At 42.0% G+C, this 14,449-nt stretch overlaps 1 protein-coding gene across 1 annotated transcript in view; it reads right to left on the bottom strand.

Annotated features, from left to right (window-relative positions):
- Positions 1 to 14,449, bottom strand: part of GSTCD (glutathione S-transferase C-terminal domain containing) — a 1,728,465-nt gene that overhangs the window by 265,928 nt on the left and 1,448,088 nt on the right. The gene's annotated exons all lie outside the window — the stretch shown is intronic.

A 14,449-nucleotide genomic window follows, 5' to 3' on the forward strand; every position in this document is an offset into this window, starting at 1 on the left:
TCCCACCATCAGACTTACCTGTTGGTTAGCTCTCTCTTTACTGATTGTCTCCCTCCACATTTTACTCCCTTGTCTCTGTTACTCTGTCCCTCCTCATAGCTATCTTTCCTCCTCACTTCCCCCGCTATACTACAGACCCCAACCTTGTTCTGCCTCCTCATATCTTCCACAGCTGTTCCCATGCACACATGCATTTCCTTTCCACTTTCCCACTGGTCACCATCATATCCCTGATGCTCTCTACTATCTTATCCCACTAACCCTTTACTTGCTCTCTACTATCTCATCCCCCTAACCCTTTACTTACAACACAGTGTCTGCTTCTCCCTAACTTCCCTCCCGTTGCATATTCTCGCGCTTCCAGTCCCATATCGCGTTTAGCTTTTACCCCTCCCCTTACCCCCTACCCCCCGCCTTAGCTTATAAATATACCCATACCCCCAGATCCGCCATTTTTCTTCTTCAACATCCCACCTGGCTGCTGTGCGTCCTGTTCCTGTGCTAGAACTGGTAAGAGAATCTAAACGGTTTTAGATGTAATATAATTGCTTTTCGTTTTTATTTGTCTTTTTCATACTCCAACTTCATGGCTGCTTTGTATGTACCTGATTATGCTTTTGAATGTTTACAATAACTCAGCGTTTTTGTGCACACTACTTGTAGCGTCTGTTGTCCGAAGTGTTTTGCGTTTTAGTGTAATACATTTGCTAATTGTTTTTACTTGTCCTTTTTCACACTCCAACTTCATGACTGCTTGTATGCACTTGATTTTGCTTTTGAATGTTTACGCTAACTCAGCGTTTCTGTGCACGCTACTTGTAGCGTAGGTTGTCCGAAGTGCTTGGTGTTTGAAGCGAACTATACCCACCACAGCCCCTTATTCAGCCTTTTAATTGTTTTTCACTGTGCTCTCACTCTGAACGCCACTGTGACCTGAGCATTTGTTTTATCGCGAATTGCGTCGCATTTCTTATTTTATATTTCATGTATCTGCAACGCATATTTCCAGGTATTAATGTCTACTTACAGCACATATCTAACTTGATTTGTTTCCGTATGCTCTCACCTTGTGATATGTTGTTATGTCTTATAGTAACTGCTAATATCTCATGAGCAGCGAACATTAACAACATCAAGACAAGGCTCTTATAGATCGTTGTTGGTAGATAAATATTGACTCCCATGTAGTTCGGACGACTGAGCCTTCTCTGATAATCCATGCTGCACAATTAGCGTGGTCCACGTGCAACGGAGCCTGCTACCTGCTCTACCTTAACTAGCTTTGCTTTTTAAGGGCTCCTATTCCAATGCGTATGGCATACTATACTACCTACACTATATATTAACCTTGTTTGTTTAATCTAATACCACTGCATGTATATTGTGTATTTAATCCCTTAGCTAGTATACATCGTGTTTCACGAAACTCTACATTGTATTGCTCAGTTGCATAGAACAGCTCTCACCTGTATCTATTATACCCTGCAACTGAGACCTACTAGAGTAGTCGCTACATTTACAATGGCTAACAGCATTACCTAACCTGGTTTACCTAGGCTCTTAGCCCACAACGAATATTACGACAGTAATCCCATAGCCTGTAATCAGACTTTGCTTTACTGAGCACTACTCTGTAGCGCACAGCTGTCTGGAACAGCTCTCCCCTGTGTACCAATATTCCTTTTTTCAAAGTCTACCTAGTAAAATTCAATATTATAGTCTAGCTATTTTTCTTGAATCAGTTCTTTTTTAACATATGTAATCATTTTTCAAAGAGAACTGCTGAGTGTAGATTGTTAATTATGCTTGTTATATGCATTTACCTCCTGTTGTAGACTGCTTTATATTATTTTGTTAGAACCATAAATTACTGTTGCTTAAAGTGTTTAATGCTGAGCGTGAATTGTTAATTGTGCTTGCAACATACATTTTCTCCTGTTGTAGACTGATTTATATTAGTCTGTTATAACCATAACGTACTGTTGCTTAAGGTGTTCTTGAACTTAAACTGTGTTTTAACAACTCTTTTCTCTACACTCATTACTGAATTTCTAAGCCTCCTATCTTCTCTTTCTCTCTCCTTATATCACCAGCATTGTGCTCCAGTTTGTCCCTGCAACAGCTACCTGCATTGTCCCTTTCAGGAAGTCTCTGAACATTAGGGCAACTAAAGTGAAACCACCTAGCATCTCCCTGAAAACTTTGACCTCTGTAAAGACATTGAACAGTATGTATTGCCAGCTACTCTGAAGGGTTACATATTAAGCAACTGCTTCTAACCAGGATTGTATGTTTACTAGTCTTAGCATACTATTCAGGCAGGCTAGCCAGCAGCCTACCCTCCCTTTACAGATTCAACCTTTTCCCCTATTATTCTAACCCCCTTACATTACCTGTTCCTTCTCTTTCGCGCTTTAGTCCCCCATACCCTCCTAGACAAGACCATTGCTATACTATAACTGGCCAGCAGGTGGCGCCTCGTGAACTAACTTTCTATAAAGACAGCTTTCTGATTTGCAATTGTCTACCCCTCATTGTAACCATTCAAACTTACTAGCTTCTGCCCTGTATTCCCCACATCTTTTCTGTAAGCTTTCTGTAACCTGACCCCTAGTCACGCTGCTCTTAGTCCCCTGATACTCCTATCACCTCTTCTTCTCTCCCCAAGGAAGCCTGCCTTCAGTGCTCTCTACCCTTACATCCTGCCTCTCTTCCCCCACACCTTTGAATCAACCTTTCTCCCACCATCAGACTTACCTGTTGGTTAGCTCTCTCTTTACTGATTGTCTCCCTCCACATTTTACTCCCTTGTCTCTCCCTTGTCTCTTCCCGCTCCGTTCGCCCTGCGGGCTCACTCCGCTCCCCTACCCTACCCCCAAATTCCACCCACCCCCACAACCTCTACCTTTACAGCCTGTAAACCACACCTACTTCCTCCCAAACTATCAAACTCCTCCTTTTCCTCTTCCCATCCCCTCCCACCCCTTTCTATACTCACATGACAACTTCCCCTCATCCTCCTCGATATAATTTTAGATCTCATCAACACAACAACATGTCTCTCAGTTATTCATCCTACCCAATTCAACTGTTACTCCTTTTCAGCCTCACTTATTTTTACTCTCTTACACAACCCTCTCTCATCAACCATTCTACCCACTTACATACCACCTTTCATCTCCATACAACAGAATCTTACTACAATAACCACATCTCTCCTAACCTCTACCCCCTCTGCAACAACCTATGTTTCCACTATAAAATTATCCTTCCTCATAAAGTCATCACACCCTCCCTATTCTTCATATCCCCCTCTAATCCTTCCACCCACTCTATTCAAACTAAACAACCCAGATACCTCTTCTTACTAACCAAACTTCTAACTTCAATACTTTTATCTGGTGATATACACCCTAACCCAGGTCCAAACCACTCCTCAAATTATAAATCCATCCTATTCACTTCTCTTAATGCACAAAGCGTAGCAAACAAAATCCCTAACCTTCATGCATGGATAGTCCATAACATACCTGACATCTTAGCCATTTCTGAAACCTGGCTAAAACCTCACATTAAGGATGCCGAGATATTACCACCAAACTACTCAATCATTAGATCAGACAGACCCTACAAAAAGGGTGGTGGAGTAGCTCTACTCTATGCATCCTCCCTATGCCTAACACCCTACAACAAAACCATTCCCAAGTTTTCTAATGCAGAACTACTACTAGCTCATCTCCAACTAAATACACACAAATCCATTTCTATAGCCTCTCTCTACATTCCCCCTGGAGATAATATCCCAATACTTGAAAACATCCTCTCCTGGCTATCAAGTAACATTAATCATGAAACTATAATCATGGGAGATAATTGGTCCTCCATACAGTCACCTACACACCCCCTCAACATCAACCTTTTCAAATACTCTCAATTAATCAACACAATAACTAGGCCATCCAAGGACTTCTCAAGTGGCAACATCTTAGACTGGATTCTAGTCTCCCATCCCCATAACTACCCTGACAGTGGAACCCTTCCTGACCCCCTCAGTGATCATCTTCCCATCTTCACTACACGTCTTCCAATTCCCCTACAAGTTACTCACAATTACATAACTACCAGATTCCATAAAAACTTCAACCCTGAAGCTTTTTCCAGTAACCTTAAATCTATTAATTGGACTCCCTTAAAACCCTACCACTCGAAAATGCAGTATCCCACTTTAACACTACCTTCCTAAACATCCTAAATAATCATGCTCCCCTAATAACCAAAAGAATAAAAAGGAAAGCAGCCCCCTGGCTAACAAAAGATACAATTACTTCCATGCGACTCAGAGACAAAACATGGACACAATACAAGAAAAACAAATCTACATCAAACCTCAATCAATACAAAACTATACGTAACTCAGTGAAAAAACTTATCTCAATAGACCGGCAAAATTACTTTATCCACCTTCAAAACAATCATAAAACTAACCCACGAAAATTCTGGGCAAGTATAAATTCACTCTTAAAACCTGGTACTATAGAAAACCCAAACCCCAGCCCAGACTCACAAGACATAGATCTTGCTACCCAATTCAATTGTTTCTTCATAGACTCTATTTCTAAACTTACTTCCTCTTTTACACACATCAATTCACCTAATACCTCCTCTTCTGCCAACCAACATCCCCCTCCTACTCCTTTGTCTCATTCACCCTCACCTCAATCTCCCCCTCCTACTCCTTTGTCCCATTCATCCCCACCTCAATTACACCCTTTTTCAATTAAACCTACTCCTACTTCTACCATAAGAAAACTCCTACAGAAATTAAAACCAGGCACCAATGCCCCTGACAACATTCCCTCATACTATCTCAGTATAGCTGCTGATGCCATTGCCCTCCCTATCAGCATCCTCATCAATCGCTCTATCCAAGAAGGTCTTGTTCCCGAATCCTGGAAGAAAGCCTATATCATTCCTCTACACAAAGGTGGAAATAATACTAACATCTCCAATTTTCGTCCTATAGCCATCCTCTCTCCCATTTCTAAAGTCCTGGAGAAATGTATCCACCTTCAACTCCTTCCCCACCTCTTGGACAACAATCAACTAACCCCCACCCAACATGGATTCAGACCCCATCATAGTACTATGACAGCCCTTCTATCTTTCCTCGAAACTGTTAACAAAGCTAGGGATTCTGGACTCATTGTATCTACCACTCTTCTTGATCTTTCCAAGGCCTTTGATACTATATCCCATAACCTACTTCTTACTAAGCTATCTAATCTAAACCTTTCTCTCACTTCACTCCACTGGTTTAACAGCTATCTCTCCAACAGACAACAAGCAGTCAAATGGAAATAAGCCACTTGCTTGGTGCTAAATACCCCTACAGGTGTCCCACAAGGCTCCATCCTGGGCCCCTTCTCTTCAATATTTTCATTAATGACTTTTACCACGCTATCCCTCAAGCTAATATTATTCAATATGCAGATGATTCCACAATCATCTGCACTGCCTCATCCATACCAACTCTACTAAAGCTTACCCAGGATGCCTTCTCCACCACTGAAAATTGGATGAAAGACAACCATCTAGCCCTTAACGCTACTAAAACCAAACTCATGATATTTACTCCTTCAAAAAATACTAACATCGATCTTAAATCATTCTCCATCTACAGCCATAATAACATTCCCCTTGAGCTTGTATCAGAAACCAAACTATTAGGAGTCCAAATCAATGACCAGTTTAAATTCCACTCCCATCTGCTAAAAAACATAAAAAAACACACCAAAAACTTGGAATGCTCTACCGTCATAATCGCTTTCTCAGCCCAGCTACCAAGATTACACTCTCAACTACATTTCTCTTGCCCTCCCTTTTCTATGGAGCACCCTTCTTACTAACCTCCAATCTTCCCCCAAAACCAAACTATCCTCTTGTTACAATAAAATTGCCAAATTTGCCACTTCTAACAAATCATCTACACACCACTGTGAACCACTCCACAAACTAAAATGGTTAGAACTACCCAGCTACCTCTCATATACCCAACTCACATATGCTCACAAACTGATTTTCCAGCCATCCCTCTGCCCCTCACTCTCTTCTACCTTTAAAATGCACCACACACAAAGACAGCTAAGATCAAACAATCAAAACCTCATAGAAATACATAGACCCCACCACCCTCCTGGACAAAACCTCCTGTCCTTCTCTCTAGCACGCTCATGGAACTCCCTTCCTCCCTCTATTCGTACCATCACAAGCCTCCCATCCTTCAAAAAATCACTCCACTCTTATCTATCCTCCACATGGCAATGCTCCTGCTCTCACCCTTCATAATCTACTATTTCATCTAGTAACTCTTTCAGCTCTGACTAAACAAACACCAGGCAGCATTACCCTTGGCCTACCTGTATACTACGCTAACTCTCTCTCTCTATATAAATACAAAAAAAAAAAAAAAAAATTGTTTTTATAAATTTGGTGTAACTCTTATTGCCTTGTTTCAGCTGTTCTCTGCACGTGTTATTACGTAAATTGTACTATGTTTTACCCCATCAAATGTATATGTATTTCCTCTGTACTTGGTACTTTTCTCACGTTGAACCCCATGTTATGTCTATGCATATCCTCATTCTCTGTTAAATATGTATGTGGAGCTTTTCTCCCCAGGACTCCATTGAAAACGGGTTCTTGAGCCCAATGGACTATCCTGGTTAAATAAAACAAATAAATAAATAAATAAAGCTGCTTGTGTTAAAAATGTATCAACAGCATGCCCTGCTGGACAGAAAAAGAAATACACATGCATTATTGTAACTGTTTAAACGTATATGTTTTAACAGAGGTTACTGGAAGAGAAGAGGTTAATCTCAAGCTTTGAAAATAGTTTGAAATTAAATTACCGGGCTTAGGCTATAAAGATTGCTTCTTAACAGTTCTCAATACAGCCAGACACAAAATGTCTCTACTAGGAAGCTTTCTGCATTGTTTTTGGGGTGAACTAATTGTTACTCTGGAAGGGTGGAGATTTGAAATTGATTTATGACTTCAATGAGCTGCAGCAGACCTTAGCAAGGCTCTTTCTTTGTGTATCAAGGGGGTAGCATGGGAACCCAAAGTCAAATGACCAAATGTATGTGATGTCATTCTGTAATACATCACCAAAATGATGTTTAATACTAGATGAGACTGAAGCCTCATGCACTCAGTTTTTGTAACATGACAAAGAAGGATCTCTCACCTACTTCACATTGCCTTGCTCTAGTAAGTAATCAGGGAATAATAAATCTTTAGATCAGTCAGGAAAATATAGCGACATTAGTTAAGTATTGTTTTTCTGTAACTATGTGAATCTGTCCACCTGTGTGCTCTTAAGGGAAATTGTGCTTGATACAGAGAGCTGCATCTGGAAACACTAGGTATATCCATTTTTGTTTCACGTGAACATCCCTCTCCACTGCCAGTGATGAGGATTTAGGCTCTTGATTACTGGCTGAGAGTGGGGACGTCACAGTATCTACTTCAGTTACACTATCAGACCTGTCATTAGGGAATTTTATAAATGACATTTCTACAGAATAACACTGTATTCTGCAACATATCCAGTTCAATGACATTATCAGAGTTATAAGAACCATCATTAGGACATTTTATAAATGCCACTCCTCACACAGCAGCAGAATTCTGCTGCTGGTGCAACCATTTCCATTAAAGACAGGGGATTTTGTAGATACAATTTTACTACCACTACCATTTGTAGTTACTTGTTGAATGCCTAGCACTACTAAAATATTATTTATGAAGCCCACACTTCCAAAGGTAAGACAGACTGTTGTATTTCCCATTAAGGTATACTTCATAAGAATAACTTTCAAGTACTGCATGATTCTAAAGACAAGACCAGCCTTAGGTAAAATGGAGCCCTAAATAAATGACTCAATGGACTGCCTCCCACTGCCCACCATTTCACATTACTCAACCACCCTCTGTGCCTGTCTTGGTTGTCCCATCCTGTCCTCCCTATAACATCCAAATTACTCTTTTCTTATTTTTTCATACTATGACATACACTTCAGCTTTTTCTGTATCTTTTCAACATACCATAACTGTCCATGACTGCACTGTAATAACTATAGAGGAAAAAGTCAAATTAAGGCATGGATCAGGGCCCACAAGCCCCCCAGAAGCCATGAGATTCTAGATGTTCTAAGATGCATTTTAGTCTTTTTTCGCAAACATTTTATTTTAGTGATGACCTGAAAAAAGTCATAACTGAGGAAAGGAATTCAGTGTTATATTTTTTCTTCCAGTGAAGCTATAAATTGTGTCCACAGCTTAATATTTAAAGCTGACAAATAGTATTTCCCAATAAAATGAGAAGATAAATATTCGCAAGGATTCACAACTCTTATCTTGGAAGAGTGCCTGCCTCCCTACCCTCCAAAAGGAAAAGCCTTGGAGGAAAACTAGAGAACAAATGGCCACAGCCATGTACAGTATTTTAAAGTTGTAGTTGCCATACATATACACAGCATTTTCCCTCACCCCATCCTCAAAAGACAGCCACCTGCTTTGTACCCCTCTGACAGACTGATAAAAAGAGAAAGAACGAATCGATCCAGTAATATATTCCAATCTGCTGCATTCATATATGTACATATAGAGAATGCTTCCTTACCCCTACCCCACCTGTTCACACGTCTGATGTTTGATTCTAAGGAAAGGAAAAAATAATCACAGTAACATATTTCACCTTGTTTCTCTTAGACAGGACACTGTCCCTACACAAGATATAGTCACCTTCTGTGTACATATCTGAGGTATGACTGTGAGGAAGGTAAAGGAAATACTGAACGCAATGCCCCCTTCCCCCATATAAGCTATAGTGACCTTCTATGCATACATATGAGGTTTGACTGTGAGGATGATTAAATAAATATTGACCACACTTTTCCTAGCCTCCACAAAAGCTACAGTGACCTTGTGCACAGATCCCAGAAGACTACTGTGTGATGCATTTTATGCTTTTATTTTGAAAGGTAATAAATAGTTTGCTAAAGTACAGTTATGTAAAATCTTACCATAACAGTGGACGTCCTTCTCTTCACTGTTGCACTATTCCTTTTGTAAAGGATTTCCTGCCAAAGATAGCCCACTGTCCGGCCAGTATACCAAACCCTTCAGTATTCACAGGCACTTTAAGTTACATGTATTCTTCCTGCAGGTGTAGGGCATAAAGATCACAAATGGATGCACACATTTCAGAATTGAAAAGCCCAGGGAGGAAAAGAATGCTCCTAGGGACCAAGAGGAACACGTGTATGTAGAAGGAGAAAACAGTGAATAACCCCCCCCCCCCCCCCAGTCAGGAGGGCAAGGAGAACATGCTAGAGCAGAGAGGGAGTTTATACTGCAACACTGAAGAGAAGGACATCTACTATTAAGGCAAGATTTTACACAACTGTGCTATGTTCTTCCATATCACTGCTGCTGTATTCCTAACATAAGGGAGAGTACAAAAGCTCAAGAGGAAGCCTGGGAGGAGGATGGCACTGAACAGCCCTCAAGAAACTTATACAGGATAGCTCTGAAAAAAGCCAGCTCAAGCCCTGGAAATAACATCCAACTTATAATGCTTAGTGAAGGTATGGACAGAAGATCTAGTATCAGCTTCAAGAATGGAATTCATATCCAGCCCTTTGAAAAAATCACCAGAGAAAGCAACAGCTCTGGTAGATTGAGTCTTTACAGAAGAGGAAGGACATTTGCCATGAACAGAATAACAAAAACAAAATGGCCTTAGAAATCCAGGAAGAGATGGTCTGCTTAGAAACAACTAAACCCAAAGACCTGGGACAAAAAGAAACAAAAAGCTGCAGAGATTTGCAAATAACTTTAGTTTTTTCCAAATAATATCTGAGGTGTCCATGCGTGTCTATATCATTTTGTCAAAAATACAAACCATCGTATACCTATTTATCAAACTCAATAAATCAAAAACTAAATTCAGTGAATGATCACTTCCACAAATTTTTTTTCTCCATGAAGCTAACTAATTGACCAACCCAGCAACTATCACAAAATCACATAATTTAAAACCCACCAAAGTGGGGGACTGCCCCCCCCCCCCACAAACCCACAAACTAAATATACCAACTCTGACATCATACTACAGTGGGAAAAAGGACAAATTCCTAATGATGGCCAACTAGTTAGTTTCCTTTTCCATTTATGCAAAAGGTTTTAGCTACCTTCATAAACTTACAATAATGGCAAAACCCACATTTTATCATTTCGTCTTGTCCCATTTTTTCTTATTACTTTGCCTTTCTAAAATGTCTTTAAAATTAGGGCCCCTATGGTATACTATCACAGATTTCTCACCTAATTTACCTCTGAGTGTCCTATCTTCACTGATTAGTGGCCAGTTCTTACTTAAAATCCTTTTTACCATAACTTGCTCATGATGAAAGGTAGTAACAATAAGTTGAAAATTCATATCTGTTGATGGATTCAGTTTATCACCTACACTCATCCCCAGGCCAATTATTTGGATCATATCCCTCCTCAAGGTGTCTGTTTAAAATAGGTTTGTACATTCCCTTCTGTCTTTTCAAAACAACCTCTTGTACTAATTCATCCAACAAATCACCTGGGTATCCTTTTTTACTAAACATATCCTTTAAATGGGAACATTCTTCTAAAAAAATCGTCCTCTAATGTAATCATCCAGATTGCCCTCACTAGTTGTCCTTTAACAACAGAAAGGTTTTGGTATACCAGATGCATACTAGTGAAGTGCAGAAAATTATTGGAATAAGTCTTCTTTTTATATATTTTTGAAATGTATCTTGGGCAGGGACACGAAGCACTGGTTGGAGAAAGAGGGCACTGAGGTTTTAGCTTGCCCAGCTAGGCTGAGACCTGGACCCTATAGCTGTGCCAGTGGGGAGTCTTATTAGGGACCTGGTGAGCAAGGGAGCAACCAGCCCCAGACTGACTGTGATCTCTGTGTGCACTTAAGGGAAATTGTACTTTACTGTGTGTATTAGTTATCCTTTCCTCTTCTAGGAGATGACCTCCCTGGTGTTAGTGATGAGGATTGAGGCTCCTTGATTGCTGGGCCAGGGCACGGTTGTCACATATTGGTGACAGTGGTTGGGATATCCTATCACATACTGGTTTGCTGTGGTGGGATCCACATCACATATTGATTAGTTGGCACACACTAATTGGCTTGTAGTGGTGTGGGTAGAGCAAATTCCTGCAGCTTATGTACAGTGATCTCAAAGTGTTTTGTACTCTAAAACAGCCACACAGTGTATACTCAGAGTTCAGATCACAATTGTTTTATTTCTTTTGTTAGCTTAGTGTTAGTCAGGGTGAGCAGGCAGCATGCCAGCAGAGGAGTATGGAAAGCTGACAAGGAGCCGCTGGTGTTGATGTGCCAGGTCAGGGGACTGGTGCATGGAAATCTGACTAAGGCAGACCTGATTGCAGCCTTGGTTACAGCTGCATCAGAAAACAGCAGCCTGGAGGACAATCAGACTGACAGTGGAGATGCAATATCCTCGGAGAATGGACAGCTCAACCTTTCTGCAATGGACTTAAAAATCCAGCTGGAGCTAAAGAGACTTGGGTTGGAGCTAGGCATATGGAACTAGAAGCAGCTGAGAAAATGAGGAGTCTACAAGCTGAGGAAAATGAACGGCAGAGGAGGCATGACAGGGAAATGCTGACTCTTCACCAGAGTCATGGAGGTAATGGGGAAGGGAGTAACCGGACCCCAGAAGCACAAAAGGTCAGTACATTTCTTCCACAGTTTAAAGGGGGGGTAATTTTGATAGCTTCATTCATATGTTTGAGTGGATATGTAAACAGTATGAAGTTGAACAAGGGCTCTGGGTACTGTTCCTGACCCCCTTACTCCATGGTAAAGCTGTAACATCTTTAGCAAAAATGCATGATACTGACTGTTTTGATTATACTGCTGTAAAAAGACACTTGTTGGAATGTTTTAAGCTAACACCTGAAATGTATAGGAAAAAGTTTCATGAGCATAGACACAAGGCAGATGAAAATGTATGTGAATAAGTTGCTGAACTGAACACTTATTTTCATAGCTGGGTGAGTGGATGTCAGGTCACCACTTTTGAAAGCCTGGCAAACCTTTTGGTAAGGGAACAAGCTTGCCTGAGGACATGAGTATCTAGTTAACTGATAGACAGCGTGCTACTTCAGAGGAGTTGGGGAAGAAGGGAGAACTATACCTAGCAAGTAGGGCAGCCCTGCACAGGAAGGGAACCCTCAGTACTGCTCATGGGTCTAAAGGAACCCATGGTGGGCAGCGCAGACTGCCCCAACAGAATCCGCCAGTAGCAGGGGAAGCCACTAGTCCAGGTACACATCCAGGAGCTAGGGTTAAATGTTTTGAATGCAACCATTGGGGCCATGTTGCATACAGATGTCCATGGAGGCAAGGTGGGGAATCAAAGGTGAGGGGGGCCAGTAAGTGGGAAAGACAAAATGCCAACAGTGGGTTCTCTTGAGACAACAGGGGTATGGAACTACCATCCTGCAGATGTCCTGAGAGGGAAGGATTTGGATGAGGCAGTACTATGTACTTATGCAGTTACAAGCAGTGAGACAAGAAGATAAGCATGTGCGTATGGTAGTCTGGGGGAGACCCGCAGAGACTGCATACTTGCAGCCAGGACTGCTGAGGTGGTTACTTCAGGGAGTGAGCTATGCTGTAGCTGTGAGACTGAATATGAGCCACAGCTGCTTGCGGGTACTGATGTTCCCTTGGACAGGGTAACTGGAAAGGTAGAGGTGAGTAGTAGTACCCAGGCTGATATAAGGCACCGCTGTTAGAGGATGCCAGGCTTCCTGTGGAAGGGGAGCTGGGAAGGGTTACAAGCAGGACTTGAAACAGGCTCAGCTCTCAGACCCTACATCGCAAGGCCTGAGGCAGGTAGATAGGGAGGCACCTGATTCTCAAGGGAAGGGGAATATGTATACTGGAACAAAGGGTTACTGTACAGAGAGTGGATCCCTGAGGGAAGGCTAGAAGGTGAGAGAGTACACCAGTCGGTAGTGCCTAGAGCTTATCATCTGGCATTTCTAGCCATAGCCCATGATATTCCCTTTGCAGGTCATATGGGCATAAAACGTACAAAGAGGAGTATTATGCAAAACTTCTATTGGCCTGGAATTTCCAGAGATGTAATAGGGTACTGCAGGACCTGTGAGCAATGCCAAAAGGTAGGCAAGGCAGGAGACAACGTGAGAGCTCCTTTGATGCCTTTGCCTGTGATTGAGCAGCCATTTCATAGGGTAGCTATGGATATTGTGGGTCCTCTGAGTACCCCAAGTTCCACAGGGAAAAAGTATATCTTAGTGATTGTAGATTATGCTACATGATACCCTGAGGCAGTGGCTTTGTCCTCCATTGAGGCCGGGAAGGTGGCAAATGTTTTGCTAGACATTTTCAGCAGGGTAGGTTTCCCAAAGGAAATACTGATTGACAGAGGTGGCAATTTTATGTCAGACCTGTTGGTTTGTCTGTGGAAGTCCTGTGGGATGAAGCACATGAAGACCACCCCCTACCATCCCCAGACTAATGGTCTTGTTGAGAGGTTAGACTCTACAATCAAGCCCATACTACGGGGATTTGCAGATCAGTTTAAGAGGGAGTGGGACAAATATCTGCCCCATCTGTTGTTTGCTTACAGAGAGGTTCCCCAGGAATCCACAGGTTTGTCACCCTTTGAGTTGCTGTATGGGCATAGGGTGAGGGGACCTCTAGATTTAATTTGAGATGAGTGGGAAGGTGAGTGTGAGTCTCACAAGGAGTCTGTTGTGGCATATGTCCTGAACCTCATGGGCCAGGCCCAGGACAACCTGACAGAAGCCCAACAACAGAAAAAGGTGTGGTATGACAGGAATGCTCGAAATAGAGAGTATGCTGTAGGGCAGCAGGTGATGGTTCTCATTCCTGTTAGACACAAAAAGTTGCAAGTAGATTGGGAGGGACCCTACAAGGTGATAAGAAAAGTAAGTGATGTTAACTACATGGTGGAATTGCTAGGCAGAAGGCAGGGGCACAAATTGTACCATGTTAATATGATGAAACCTTACCATGATAGGGAGGCCCTTGTGCTGAGCATTTGCAGTGGATTGCAGGAGGAGTCTGAGAGAGATCTTGTGACTGATCTCCTCAGTGAGGCTGGGGCTGACACCTCAGTGAAAGGGGTAGCAATGTCCCAGCAGCTATCTCCTACCCAGGTTCGAGAAATCCAAGCAGTGTTGCAGGAGTTTGGGGGCATGTTCACTGGGAAACCAGGGAGCACTCACCTGGTACAGCACCAGGTGGATACAGGACCCGAAAGGCCAATCAGGCACACCCCTTATAGGGTTCCTGAGAGAGTCAAACAGACTC

The sequence above is a fragment of the Protopterus annectens genome, chromosome 2.part0 (assembly GCF_019279795.1).
Source record: "Protopterus annectens isolate FY-2018-M chromosome 2.part0, PAN1.0, whole genome shotgun sequence".
Lineage (NCBI taxonomy): Eukaryota > Metazoa > Chordata > Ceratodontiformes > Protopteridae > Protopterus > Protopterus annectens.